Here is a 12337-nt window from a genome sequence, read left to right on the forward strand (position 1 = left end):
GCTGTACTAGTACCATGCAGGTTTTTTGTTTTTTGTTTTTGTTTTTTTTTATCACAATTGCTTTGTAGTACAGCTTGAGGTCAGGGATGGTCGGAATTTCCCCCAGAATTTCTTTTATTGTTGAGAATAGTTTTCGCTATCCTGGGTTTTTTTTTGTTATTCCAAGTGAATTTGCAAATTTTTCTTTCTAACTCTATGAAGAACTGATAGGGAATTTTGATGGGGATTGTGTTGAATCTGTAGCTTGCTTTTGTATAAAGCCTGCCAATTCATCTTCTTTCCATCATCTGAGATCTTCATTGATTTCTTCTTCAGAGATTTGATGTTCTTGTCATACAGATCTTTCACTTGTTTGGTAAGAGTCACACCAAGATATTTTATATTGTTAGTGACTATTGTGAAGGGTGTCATTTCCCTAATTTCTTTCTCAGCCCATTTATCCTTTGAGTATAGAAAGGCTACTGATTTGTTTGAGTTAATTTTATATCCAGCCACTTTGCTTAAGTGGTTTATCAGCTGTAGGAGTTCACTACAGTCACTTAAGTATACTATCATATCATCTGAAAATAGTGATATTTTGACTTCTTCCTTTCCAATTTGTACCACTTTGACCTCCTTTTGTTGTCTAATTGCTCTGTCTAGGACTTCACGTACTATTTTGAATAGGTAGGGAAAGAGTGGACAGCCTTGTCTAGTCCCTGATTTTAGTGGGATTGCTTCAAGTTTCTCTCCATTTAGTTTGATGTTGACTACTGGTTTGCTGTATATTGCTTTTATTATGTTTAGGTATGGACCTTGAATTCCTGATCTTTCCAAGACTTTTAACATGAAGGGGTATTATATTTTGTCAAATGCTTTTTTGGCATCTAATGAGATGGTCATTAGGATTTTTTCCTTGAGTTTGTCTATATAGTCTATTGTGTTGATGGATTTCTGTGTATTGTACCATTCCTGCATTCCTGGGATGAAGCCTACTTGATCATAGTGGATGATTGTTTTGATGTGTTCTTGGATTCCATTCGCAAGAATTTTATTTGGTACTTTTGCATTGATATTCATAAGAGAAAATGGTCTGAAGTTCTCTTTCTTTGTTGGGTCTTGGTGTTTTAGGTATCAGTGTTAACTGAGTCTTCTTAACTTAAAAAAAAAAGTTGCAGTGTTGAAAACAGTGATAGATAGCTTGGACTTTTTTTTGTCAATTATACAGTCCATCTTATTTTCCCTCTTTTCCTACCAAGCATTCACATTGCAAAGAATCAACTGTTTGAAGTACCAGTGAAGTTTCAGGTGAGAACTTGGAACTCTTAACCTGGAGAAAATAGCCAAAGCATTACATCCAGTGAGCAATTGAAACAAAAATACAATGGCATTCCAGAAACATTCATTCCTTCAATTTCGGCACCGTGATTAAGAGCTGGTGCAATACAAAAGAAACTAACTCTTGGTATTATTTTTAAATTATTTTATTTATTTATATCCCAAATGTTGCTCCCCCTTCCAGTTCCTCCTCCCAGACTTCTTCACCTCATCCTACATCCCCCTCACCTTTGAGAGGGTGCCCCCCACCAGGCATCTCCCTTCTCTGGGGCATCAAATCTCTACAGAATTAGGTGCATCCTCTCCCACTCAGGCCACACAAAACAGTCCTCTGCTACCTATGTGCCTGCCTGTGTATGCTCTTTGGTTGGTGGCTTTTTCTCTCCTGAGTCCAGGTTAGTTGGCACTGTTGGTCTTCCTAAGGGATTGTCCTTCTCTTCAGTTCCTTCAATCCTTCTAACTCTTCCAAGGGGTCTCTGATCTTAGTCCAATGCTTGGCTATGAACAGAGATTGAAGGAAAGGCCATCTTGGGATCCATTCCATGGGTGGGCACCAAACCCTAACACTATTACTGATGCTATGATGTGCTTACAAGACAGAAGCCTAGCATGGCTCTCCTCTGAGAGGCTCTACCAGCAGCTGACTGAGACAGATGCAGATACTTATAGGCAACCATTGGATTGAAGTTGGGGATCACATGGTATTTTTAAAAGATTTATTTATTTATTTATTTATTTATTTATTCAATGTATGAGCCCTCTGCTGCATATATACCCACATATCAGAAGAGGCCATAATATGCCCTCATAGATGGTTGTGAGCCACCCTGTGGTTGCTGGGAATTGTACTCAGGACCTCTGGAAAAGCTATCCCACCAGGCCATTCTTGGCATTATTTACGCAAGAGTTAGGGTGATTTGTGCAGAAGAGTTCTAATCTCTCCCCTGATCTCATTGATCTCTCAAACAAAGGCTGTCCTCTGTTTATGGAACAGTACAGCAAATATGATTTCAAAAAGGAATGGTGAACTTTTGTCTTAATCCTTTACAGAAGGTTTGCAAGGGAGGAAATTGTTCTTTGGTCCTGTTGACTCAGAACAGTATGCAAAACCACAATGGTGTTGAGTGTGTGTGTGTGTGTGTGTGTGTGTGTGTGTGTGTGTGTATCCCCATGTGGTTTTCAACACTTTCCATAGGTGAAGTAGGCATTGCTTTCAGTACCACATTGTTTCTAGTAAATGACCTTCTGTCTGCCCCACATCTTATGCACATACACTGTTCTGTGTCAGGAACATGAATGTGTCACAAAGTTAAAATAGGGAATACAGTACATCGGAATGTTCAAAGCATAGTAAGATTGCAGTGTTTTTTCTTAGAAGTCAGTTAATTCTGAACAATTTGAAAATACAGTACATAAGAAGGAGTATGTCACTATAAAGGATCTCACAGCACTTCACTAAGTTGGTTACAGGTTCAGAGAGAGAGAGAGCGTGAGTGATTTGTTGTTGTGTCCAGCCAGCGGATCACATGTCTGGGTTCTAGCCTGGAAAGGCATCTTGGAAACCTGGAAGAGAAGAAGGGCTAGGCGGCAGGAGAGAAAGATGCAGCTAAGACAGACATCCTGATCAAAGCTCAATTTTACTATTCCCAGGGCCCGATTCCCGCCAAATAATCCTGGGGTCCAGTAGCAGGGTGACCACGTGTATGGCTCCGGAACAGCAAAGCCGCAGGCTCCAGCAGTGGGCGTGGCAGAACGATTGAGGGGAAGCTCCATCCGGATGTAAACAGTGGAACCTTGGCAGGCAGGTTTCAGGCTGGGGGAGGGGAGGCTACAATTTGTAAAGGCAAGTTTTAAAACAGCATTTTTCAGAAGAAGTCATTCCCACAAGGAACATTTGCTGCTCTTACAGAGGATGGAGGTTTACTTCCTGGCATCCACACTCTGGCGCACAACTGCCTGTGACTCCAGTTCCAAGAGCACTGACCTCCCCACTTCTGACCTCTGTAGGTACCAGCCACCCATATGGTTCACATACATACATGAAGGCACTCATACCCACACAAAATACATCCTTAAAAAACATGCAGGCCAGCCTGGTCTACAAAGTGAGTTCCAGGACAGCCAGGGCTACACAGAGAAACCCTGTCTCGAAAAACCAAAAAAAAAAAAAAAAAAAAACATGCCATCAACTAGTCAGAGTGATGTGTGACTGCAATCCCAGTACTCAGTAGTCTGAGGGAAAATTGTGCATTCATGGCACCAGTTTGGGCTATATAGCAGTATTATGTCTCAGAAAAAAAAAAGTCAACAGACACTTTGGAAAAAAAGAAATCAGAGCCCTTTAAATCAAATGTTATTTTTAACTTTTCAAAGACACATGGGGTTTTCACGTTTAAGTCTCAGAACATCGGATGCTCTTATATTGACACTGCATCAGGGTTGAGCCACTGTCCTCTGTGTTTACACAAAACAATGGTAAATGCTGTAATTAACTGTATCTTAGATGAAGTATTAACAATGAGTTTAGCCTAGTCAAAAATGAGTAACGGGGGCTGGAGAGATAGGTCAGTAGTTAAGAACACTGTCTGCTATTCCAGAGAACAGGGATTTGATTCCAGCACCTACATGTTGATACCAACCATCTATAGCTCCAATTTCAGGGGATCTGTCTCCCACCGGCACTCAGTGCACAGAAGTGGTGCCGACATACAAGCGGCAAAATACCCATACACATAAAATAATACTTTTTCTTATAAAAAAAATTGGCCAGGAATCTATTTAGTTCTAAGATTATAGGCATTCGTAGAAATTAAGGCTAAGAGCTTTTCTGTGTGCTGCTTGGTGTTTTGATAATTTGATACAGACTAAAGTTTCCTGGGAGAAGAGAAACCCAGTTGAAGAATTGCCTCCATCAAACTGGCCTGTAAACAATTCCATGGAGGCATTTTTCTTGGTTAATGATTGATACGGTAGGGCTCAGATCACTGAGTGATCATTCCCTGGCAGGCACCCTGGGTTGGATATGAAAGCAGGATGAACAAGCCATGGAGGGCAAAAGCAGCTTTCCACCATGGTGTCTCACTTCGTTCTAACCTATAGACTCCTCTTTGAATTTCTGCTGTGGCTTCCCTCAGTGATGGCCTGTGACCTATAAGCCAAAATAAACCCTTTTCTCCCCCAAGCTGTTTTTAGTCAGTGTTTAGCACAGCAACAGGGAAATAAACCAGGGCAGGCTAGTAGTCACATGGTATTCAAAGTCTTACCACATTATTTGCATTTCATGATGAACTCGTATTGCTAGAAAATACGAGTCCCACAGACCAGTAAGGACATCTGGGCCTCAATATATTTGTCACAGTAACATTTTTCTAATTTTTACCTTAAAATTGATTAGTAGTGTATGGTTTATATAAAAGTATAATCCAGGGGGCTGCATAGATGGCTCAGTTGGCAAAGGGCTTGCTTTGTATGCAGAGAACCTGGAGTTGGGATCCCTAGTCTCCACATTAAAAAAAAAAAACCATGGTTGTAATCCCATCACTGGGAGGTGTAGACACTAAGACCCCCAAGGACTTGTTGAGCAGCTAGTCTAGGCAGTGTGTGCGCTCCATTTACAATAAAAGAACTTGCCTCAAATTGGAGAGTTATATTCGTCAGCAGTGTCCAGTGGGCAGTCATCCTTGTTCACGTAAATAAATTGCCACCTATGCTCACACAGGCAACCCTAATTAAATGCAGTGGGTCATAAACAAAAGAGACATGTAAATCGGAGGAAGCGGTTCAGTAGGAGGGTCGAGTGGATGAGAGAATAATACGGGGGAAGCATGATCAAAGTCACATGTATATCTGTGTGTTTGTGCAATGTAATCGTGAAAGAATTAAAAAAGCTACAGAAAGGATCTGGAAAAATAGCTAGGGAGTTAATAACACTGGCTGCTCTTTCAGTGGATCTGGGTTCAATTCCCAATCACTGAATGATGGCTCACTCGTGTCTGTACCTCTAGTCCCAAGGGATCTGACTCCCACTTTTGGCCAGCATGGGCACTGCACACTCATAATACACAGATATGCATGCATGCAAAAACCAATACACATAGAATAATATTAAACGTATGCATCAGTTATTTGTTTTTAAAAGGAGGACACAGGAAGGAAACCAGTGTCAATCACTGGCCTCCACATGAGCACACATGGTCATGAACATATGCAAATACAAACTACACACAAACATATATATAGAGACAGAGACAGAGAGAGAAAGTAAGTGTAAATAGTTCATGTGTATTGCCATAGCCATACATTTATCAGGGAAATAATAGGCTTTTTGGATTTGAGGGTGTTTTGTCAAAACATTATCAAATGTTCTAGTTAAGTTTTTCTTTTGCAAAGTCCTTCTGCACAAAGGATTTCTTACTGCGCTACATAGTTAAACCTAGTGATAAACGGTAGAGGCATGTACAGATTATTATTGCAGTAATGTGAATTTGTCAGATGAAGACCTTTATGATGCAGCATATATCTATGATTAAATGTGCAACAGACCTCTGGATAGTGAGGGCTGGGGAGACAGCTTACCTGGTCAGATCACCAGCTGCTCTCCAGCAGCCACATGGTGGCACACAACCATCTGTCACTGCATTCCTGGAGGATGTGATACCATCTTCTGGCCTCCACGGGCACTGTATGAAGGTGGTACTCAAAAGATAGATGGAGGCAAAGCACCCACATATGTCAAATAAAAACAAATCTTAAAAGATGCCCCACCCAGGGATCCATCCCATAATCAGCCACCAAACGCAGACACTATTGTGTATGCCAGCAAGATTTTGCTGAAAGGACCCTGATATAGCTGTCTCTTGTGAGGCTATGCCGGTACCTGGCAAATACAGAAGTGGATGCTCACAGTCAGCTATTGGATGGATCACAGGGCCCCCAATGGAGGAGCTAGAGAAAGTACCCAAGGAGCTAAAAGGGTCTGCAACCCTATAGGAGGAACAACAATATGAACTAACCAGTGCCCCCCAGAGCTCGTGTCTCTAGCTGCATATGTAGCAGAAGATGGCCTAGTCGGCCATCAGTGGAAAGAGAGGCCCTTGGTCTTGCAAACTTTATATGCCCCAGTACAGGGGAATGCCAGGGCCAGGAACCAGGAGTGGGTGGATTGGTGAGCAGGGCGGGGGAGGGTTCTAGGGGGCTTTCAGGATAGCATTTGAAATGTATATAAAGAAAATATCTAATAAAAAATACCTACAGATAGGTGGAATGTACAAAGTTTACTCTAACAAGCTGTATGTTTCACTTCACAACCCATTATGAGAATGCATGAATAAGTGAAATCTAAAATATAATTAATGCATTACCACATGTGATATACTCCTGGATTATATTATAATTTCACACTACTATGTTTTGTTAATTCCAGTTATAATCTGCTCCCCTGATGTTTACGACTTCTTAAAGGATTGAATCAACAGTCTGAAGAAGACAAAAATTGAACTATACATATTATTGCACTCTCCCTTTTTGTGAGGGATGTAGGGTCAGTTTCCAAATTATAGGGCGGTATGTCAGTGTGATGTCACTCTAATGCTCAAACTATCAAAACCTTTCTTCTCTTATGCTTGTCTCTTTAGTGGGGACAGTTGTATTGGTTACTTTTCTATTGTTGTGATAAAACACCATGAAGAAGGCAACCTGTAGAAGAAAAAGGTAATTTGGGGTTATAATGCCAGATGCCTCCAAGTTGGCAGAGGGCAGGTGGCAGGTGGCAGGATGGTAACAGGAACAGCAAGCTGAGAGCCTAAATCTTCAACTGTAAGCATGAGAGAGAGAGAGAGAGAGAAAGAGAGAGAGAGAGAGAGAGAGAGAGAGAGAGAGAGAGAGAGAGAGAGAGCTGGGAAGGGTCTTTAAATTGTCAAACCCCACCTCCAGTGACATACTTTCTCCAATAAGGAAAAATCTATACCTCCCTAAACAGGAGCCATTCTCATTCAGACCAATGCATACCATGTTCTTTTTCTCTTGAAACCATATATTTTTCTTTTATTTCATTTGCCTTGCTTGCTTTTTTTTTTCATTGCAGGCACACATAGAGTGTGGTACTTGGAATGCGAATAGCCCTCATAAGCTCATATATTTAAATACTTGGTCCCTAATTGGTGGAACTGTTTTGGGGAGGATTAGGAGGTGTGGTCTTGTTGGAGGAGGTGTGTTACTTGAGACAGGTTTTGAGGCTTCAAAAGACTAGTGCCATTCCCAGTGCCACGCTATCTCTATCTGCCTCATAGTTGTCTCAAGAAAAGAGATCTCACCTACTGGTCCAGTATCAAGCCTGCCTGCTGCCATGCTCCCTACCATAATGGCCATGGGCTTTGAAATCATGATCCCGGATTAAATGATTTATTTCATCATGCTTTATTACAGTAACTGAAAAGTAAGACAGAATCTGGTACAAGTATGTTAACAGGATTCAACACACTGGGTTTTTGTTTTTGTTTTTGTTTTTAACATGAAAGACATTGGAACTTTGGACTATGGAAAGGATTTAATGATGTAAGAGGGGCTTAATGGGCCATCCTAGTAGGAGCTTGGAAGATGATAGTGCTGAGAGCAATGTGCACTATGGAGACGTAGCTCAAGAGGTTTCAGAGGGGAACATTAATAAGCAACTGGGGTAGAGATCATTGTTGGGATGGTTTAGCAAAGAATGAGGCTGATTTTTGCCCCTGTTCTAAGAATATACTTGAGGCTAAATTGAGGAGTCTTGAACTATTTTCTTTGGCAGAGGAGATCTTAATATTGACTCCGTCATGTGATTATTAGTGGTCACCCATTCATATCTACAGTGAAAAATGAGCAAAAAATGCAAAATGTACAGTTTGAGAAGAAAAGGAGCACCAGGAAATGGAATGTTGAAGCCAAGGCTTGTGCTGAAAGAGATATGGCAAACCCTGGTACAAAATGAAATAGAGTGATGTCCTCAAGGTAAGGCCCACCCAGCTATTCCTACAACATGTAAGATGAAAAGGCCTAAAGAATTTTATCATCCTAAAAATGAAGGCAACAAATCAAAAGCTTATGCAAATGTAATTCAAGAAGGGGCCATGTTCCACCTCAAATAGGCAGTAGAACTTGACAGCATCAGCCACATAGTTCTGGCTATAGAGTCATAAAAGGTACACTAGTAAAGGGATTGCAGACTCTTCCTCTACAGTTAAGAAGAGTTACAGTGGCCAGGCATATGGCAGGGGAGTCTCTACACGGAGGCCGCTAGAAACCATTGCGTAAAGCTACGAAAGTGAAGCCTGGAGTGCATTCAGGACCCCACAATGTCAGAGATGCCAGAGCTGTGGGATTCTGGCCACGGAGAGCTGCAGGACAGGGAGTGGAAGCAGCCCAAGAGAGACAAGGGGTAGCGGTGAGGTGAGCAAAGGGCCATCCTAGTAGGAGCTTGGAAGATGAGGGAGGGAGGAGCCATCTAAGCCCTTTGATGCTGTAATACTGGATTTGGAGTTTGCCCTGCTAGGTTTTATCTTGTTTTGGTCCAGTATTTCATCACTATAACTCCATTCTTTACTTTTGTAATGGTAATATGTGAGCTGTGCCATTGTATGCATGAAATATGTAACTTACTTTTTGATTTTATAGGAGTAAGAGAATTTGTTTTATGTACATACATGGAACAAGTGCAGATAAGAATGTCAGGTGTCCTGCTCTGTCATTATCTCCCATATTCCCTTGAGATCCGAGGACTCAAAGACTCTGAAGCTATGACTAGAGAGCACCAAGCCCTGGTGATGCTTCTCTCTCCACTCCCTTCAGTACACTGCTATAGGCACACTTGCAAACACACATGCACACACACACACACACACACACACACACTCACACACACACACACACACACACAAACCTTGCCTTGCTTTTTCCCACAGAAGAGCTAGATATTCAAACTTAGGTTCACATGCTTGTATTGAAGATTTTTTTTTACCCACTGAGCCAACTCCACAGCTCCTGGATGTTCTTTAACAAGTGTGTAAGTGTGTGTATGCGTGTGTGTGTGTATGTGTGTGTGTGTGTTTGAAAGAAAATGGCTCCCGTAGGCTAATAGGGAGTGGCAGCATTGGGACTTGTGACCTTGTTGGAGTGTGACATTATCAGATGAAACACATCTCAGTCTCTTCCCGCTGCCTTTGAATCCAGATGTAGAATGCTCAGCTCCTTTTCCAGCATCATATTTGTCTGCATGTTGCCTTGCTTCCTGCCGTGACAAAAATGAACTAAACCTCTCAACTGCAAGCCAACCCCAATTAAATGCTTTGTTTTTGGTTTTGGTTTTGTTTTTGTTTTTATAAGAGTTGCAGATGATTTCCTTCACACCAATAAACCCTTAACTATTAAGAGTCGTTTTGGAAGAGGGAACCTCAATTGAAAAGTAGTACCACCAGATTGAACTGTAGTCAAGTCTGTGGTGCATTTTCTTGACTGATGATTGATGGAGGTGGGGCATGCTCACAGTGGGCAATGCCACCCCTTAGACTGTGTTCCTGGCTGCTATAAGAAAGCAGACTGATCAAGCTATCGGGAGCAAGCCTGTAAGCACCACTCCTCCATGGCCTCCATATTAGCTCCTGCCTCCAGGTTCCTGCCCTGCTTGAGTTTCTATTGTAGCTTTCCTCAATGTTGGACTGTGAGGGAGAACTGTAAACTGAAATAAACCCTTTCCTCCCTAAGTTTCTTTTGGTTATATTTTGTCACAAAAATAGAAACCCTAAATAAGACAGAGAGGAAAGGGTTTATTTCTTAGCCTAAACGTCTAGTTCACAATCCACCAAGAAATCAAACAGGGGACTGGAGAGAGATTAAGAGATTAAGAGCACTTGTGCCTCTTGCAGAGAACCCTGTTTTGATTCCCAGCCCCACATGTAACCCCAGTTCCAGGGGGGCTAATGTCTTCCTGACCCCTGTGGGTACCAACCACAAACATGATCTACATATATGCATGCAAGAAAAGCATATATGCATGTAAAATAAATCCATTTAAAAGAAGAAGAAGAAATCAAGAAGGGAAGGAACTTGAAACCGAAATCAAAGGAACATAGACTTGCTCTCTGTCACATTCATTTGCTCCATGCACAGCTAAATTTTTATCTTTGTTTTTTCATTAGTTTTTTTAATAATCTCATACAATGTGTGTGTTTGACCATATTCATGGCCCTTTCCCAACCTCTCCCAGATCCACTTTTTCCCCCTGCCATTCAGCACTGTGTCCTAATTGTATCCACATTTCATTGGACAATTTATATTTATTTTTATTTATATTTGTAAATATAATTACATCAGTTCCCCTTCCTTTCCACCACCCAATCCCTCCCATGTGCCCTTCCTTACTCTCTCACAAATTTATGAACTTTTTCTTTAATTGTTGTTACATACAGATAGATAGATAAATAGATATACAGACAGATAGTTGCATATTCCTAAATATATAAATATACCCTGATCAACTGTAGATCAACATCTACAACATAACTTCTACATCTAAGTTTCAGGGATCATGTAGAAGAGGGGTCAAAAAAGTTGTAAGAGCCAGAGGAACAGGAAGAAAGTGTCTCCTAGAAATGTCAGAAAGTCTACACTAAAGTCCTCTTAAAAAGAAACAAAAAGCATCAAATCCAATTTATGTTGCCATATATTCTTTTGTTGTTGCTGTGGGGGTTTTTGTTTTGTTTTGTTTTGTTTTGTTTTGTTGAGACAGCATTTTGCTTCAATATATACCCCTGACTGTCCTGGAACACACTATGTAGACTAGGCTTGACTGTCCTTGAACTCACCTGTTCAGAACTCAGCAGTTGTCCACCTGTGTCTGCTTTCCACATGCTGGGTTTATTGTTTTATTGCTTATTTGTAAGGGCATTTTCCCTGAACTTGTATATGTGCACCATGTGTGTGCCTAGTTTCCTCCATAACTGGAGATACATATGGTTGTGAGTGCTGAGAATAAAATTGAATTCAACTGGAGAAGCAATAAGTGCTCTTGTTCACTGAGCCACCTCTCCAGCCCCTGCCCATATATATTCTTGGATGAAAATGAAGCCACAACATACCCAAACTTATGGGACACAATGAAAGCAGTGCTAGGAGGAAAACTCATAGCTCTAAGTGCCTCCAAAACGAAACGGAAGAGAGCTTATACTAGCAGCTTGACAGCACACCTGAAAGCTCTAGAACAAAAGGAAGCAAATTCACCCAAGAGGAGTAGACAGCAGGAAATAATCAAACCAAATATAAACAAAAAGAATTATACAATGAATCAACAAAACCATGAACTGGTTCTTTTGAGAACCAGTTTCTCTTGTTGAGAAAATCAACAAGGTAGATAAACAAGGTAGATAAGCAAGGTAGACTAACCAGAGAACACAGAGACAGTATCCAAATTAATAAAATCAGAAATGAAAAGGGAGACATAACAATGAAATATATCTTAAATAACTATTCTGCTTGTTGAATATCAGCAGTTAAAAATATTAAAATCATGTTCTAAAAACATCATGGAAATATTATTGATAATTTTTCTCACTGTGCGTGAAATTTGCATTTGCTTAATGTTTAACTTCAAAGAGTTTTTGCTATTTTGAAAATTTTAAAATATACTTAGTGATAAAATAATTTCTCTCCTAGAAACACTGATAATCTTTTTTAAGTAAACTGATTGTTAGACAATGTATACAGATAATGCATTTTAAATACTCTCTCACTATGCCAGGTGGTATCATATAAGGGCTTTTGAATATATTTCTCTTTTTTATTAGATATTTTCTTTATTTACATTTCAAATGCTATCCCGAAAGTTCCCTATACCCTCCCCCCGCCCTGCTCCCCTACCCACCCACTCCCACTTCTTGGCCCTGGCGTTTCTTAATGATTCATTTTTAATATTTTATGCTCTTTTACTATGCTTAACTCCCAAAGAATATTTTGTATGTTTTGAAACAATTTAGTATTCAACATTAGGTATAGG

This window comes from Mus caroli, chromosome X (genome assembly GCF_900094665.2).
Source record: "Mus caroli chromosome X, CAROLI_EIJ_v1.1, whole genome shotgun sequence".
In the NCBI taxonomy this organism is placed as follows: domain Eukaryota; kingdom Metazoa; phylum Chordata; class Mammalia; order Rodentia; family Muridae; genus Mus; species Mus caroli.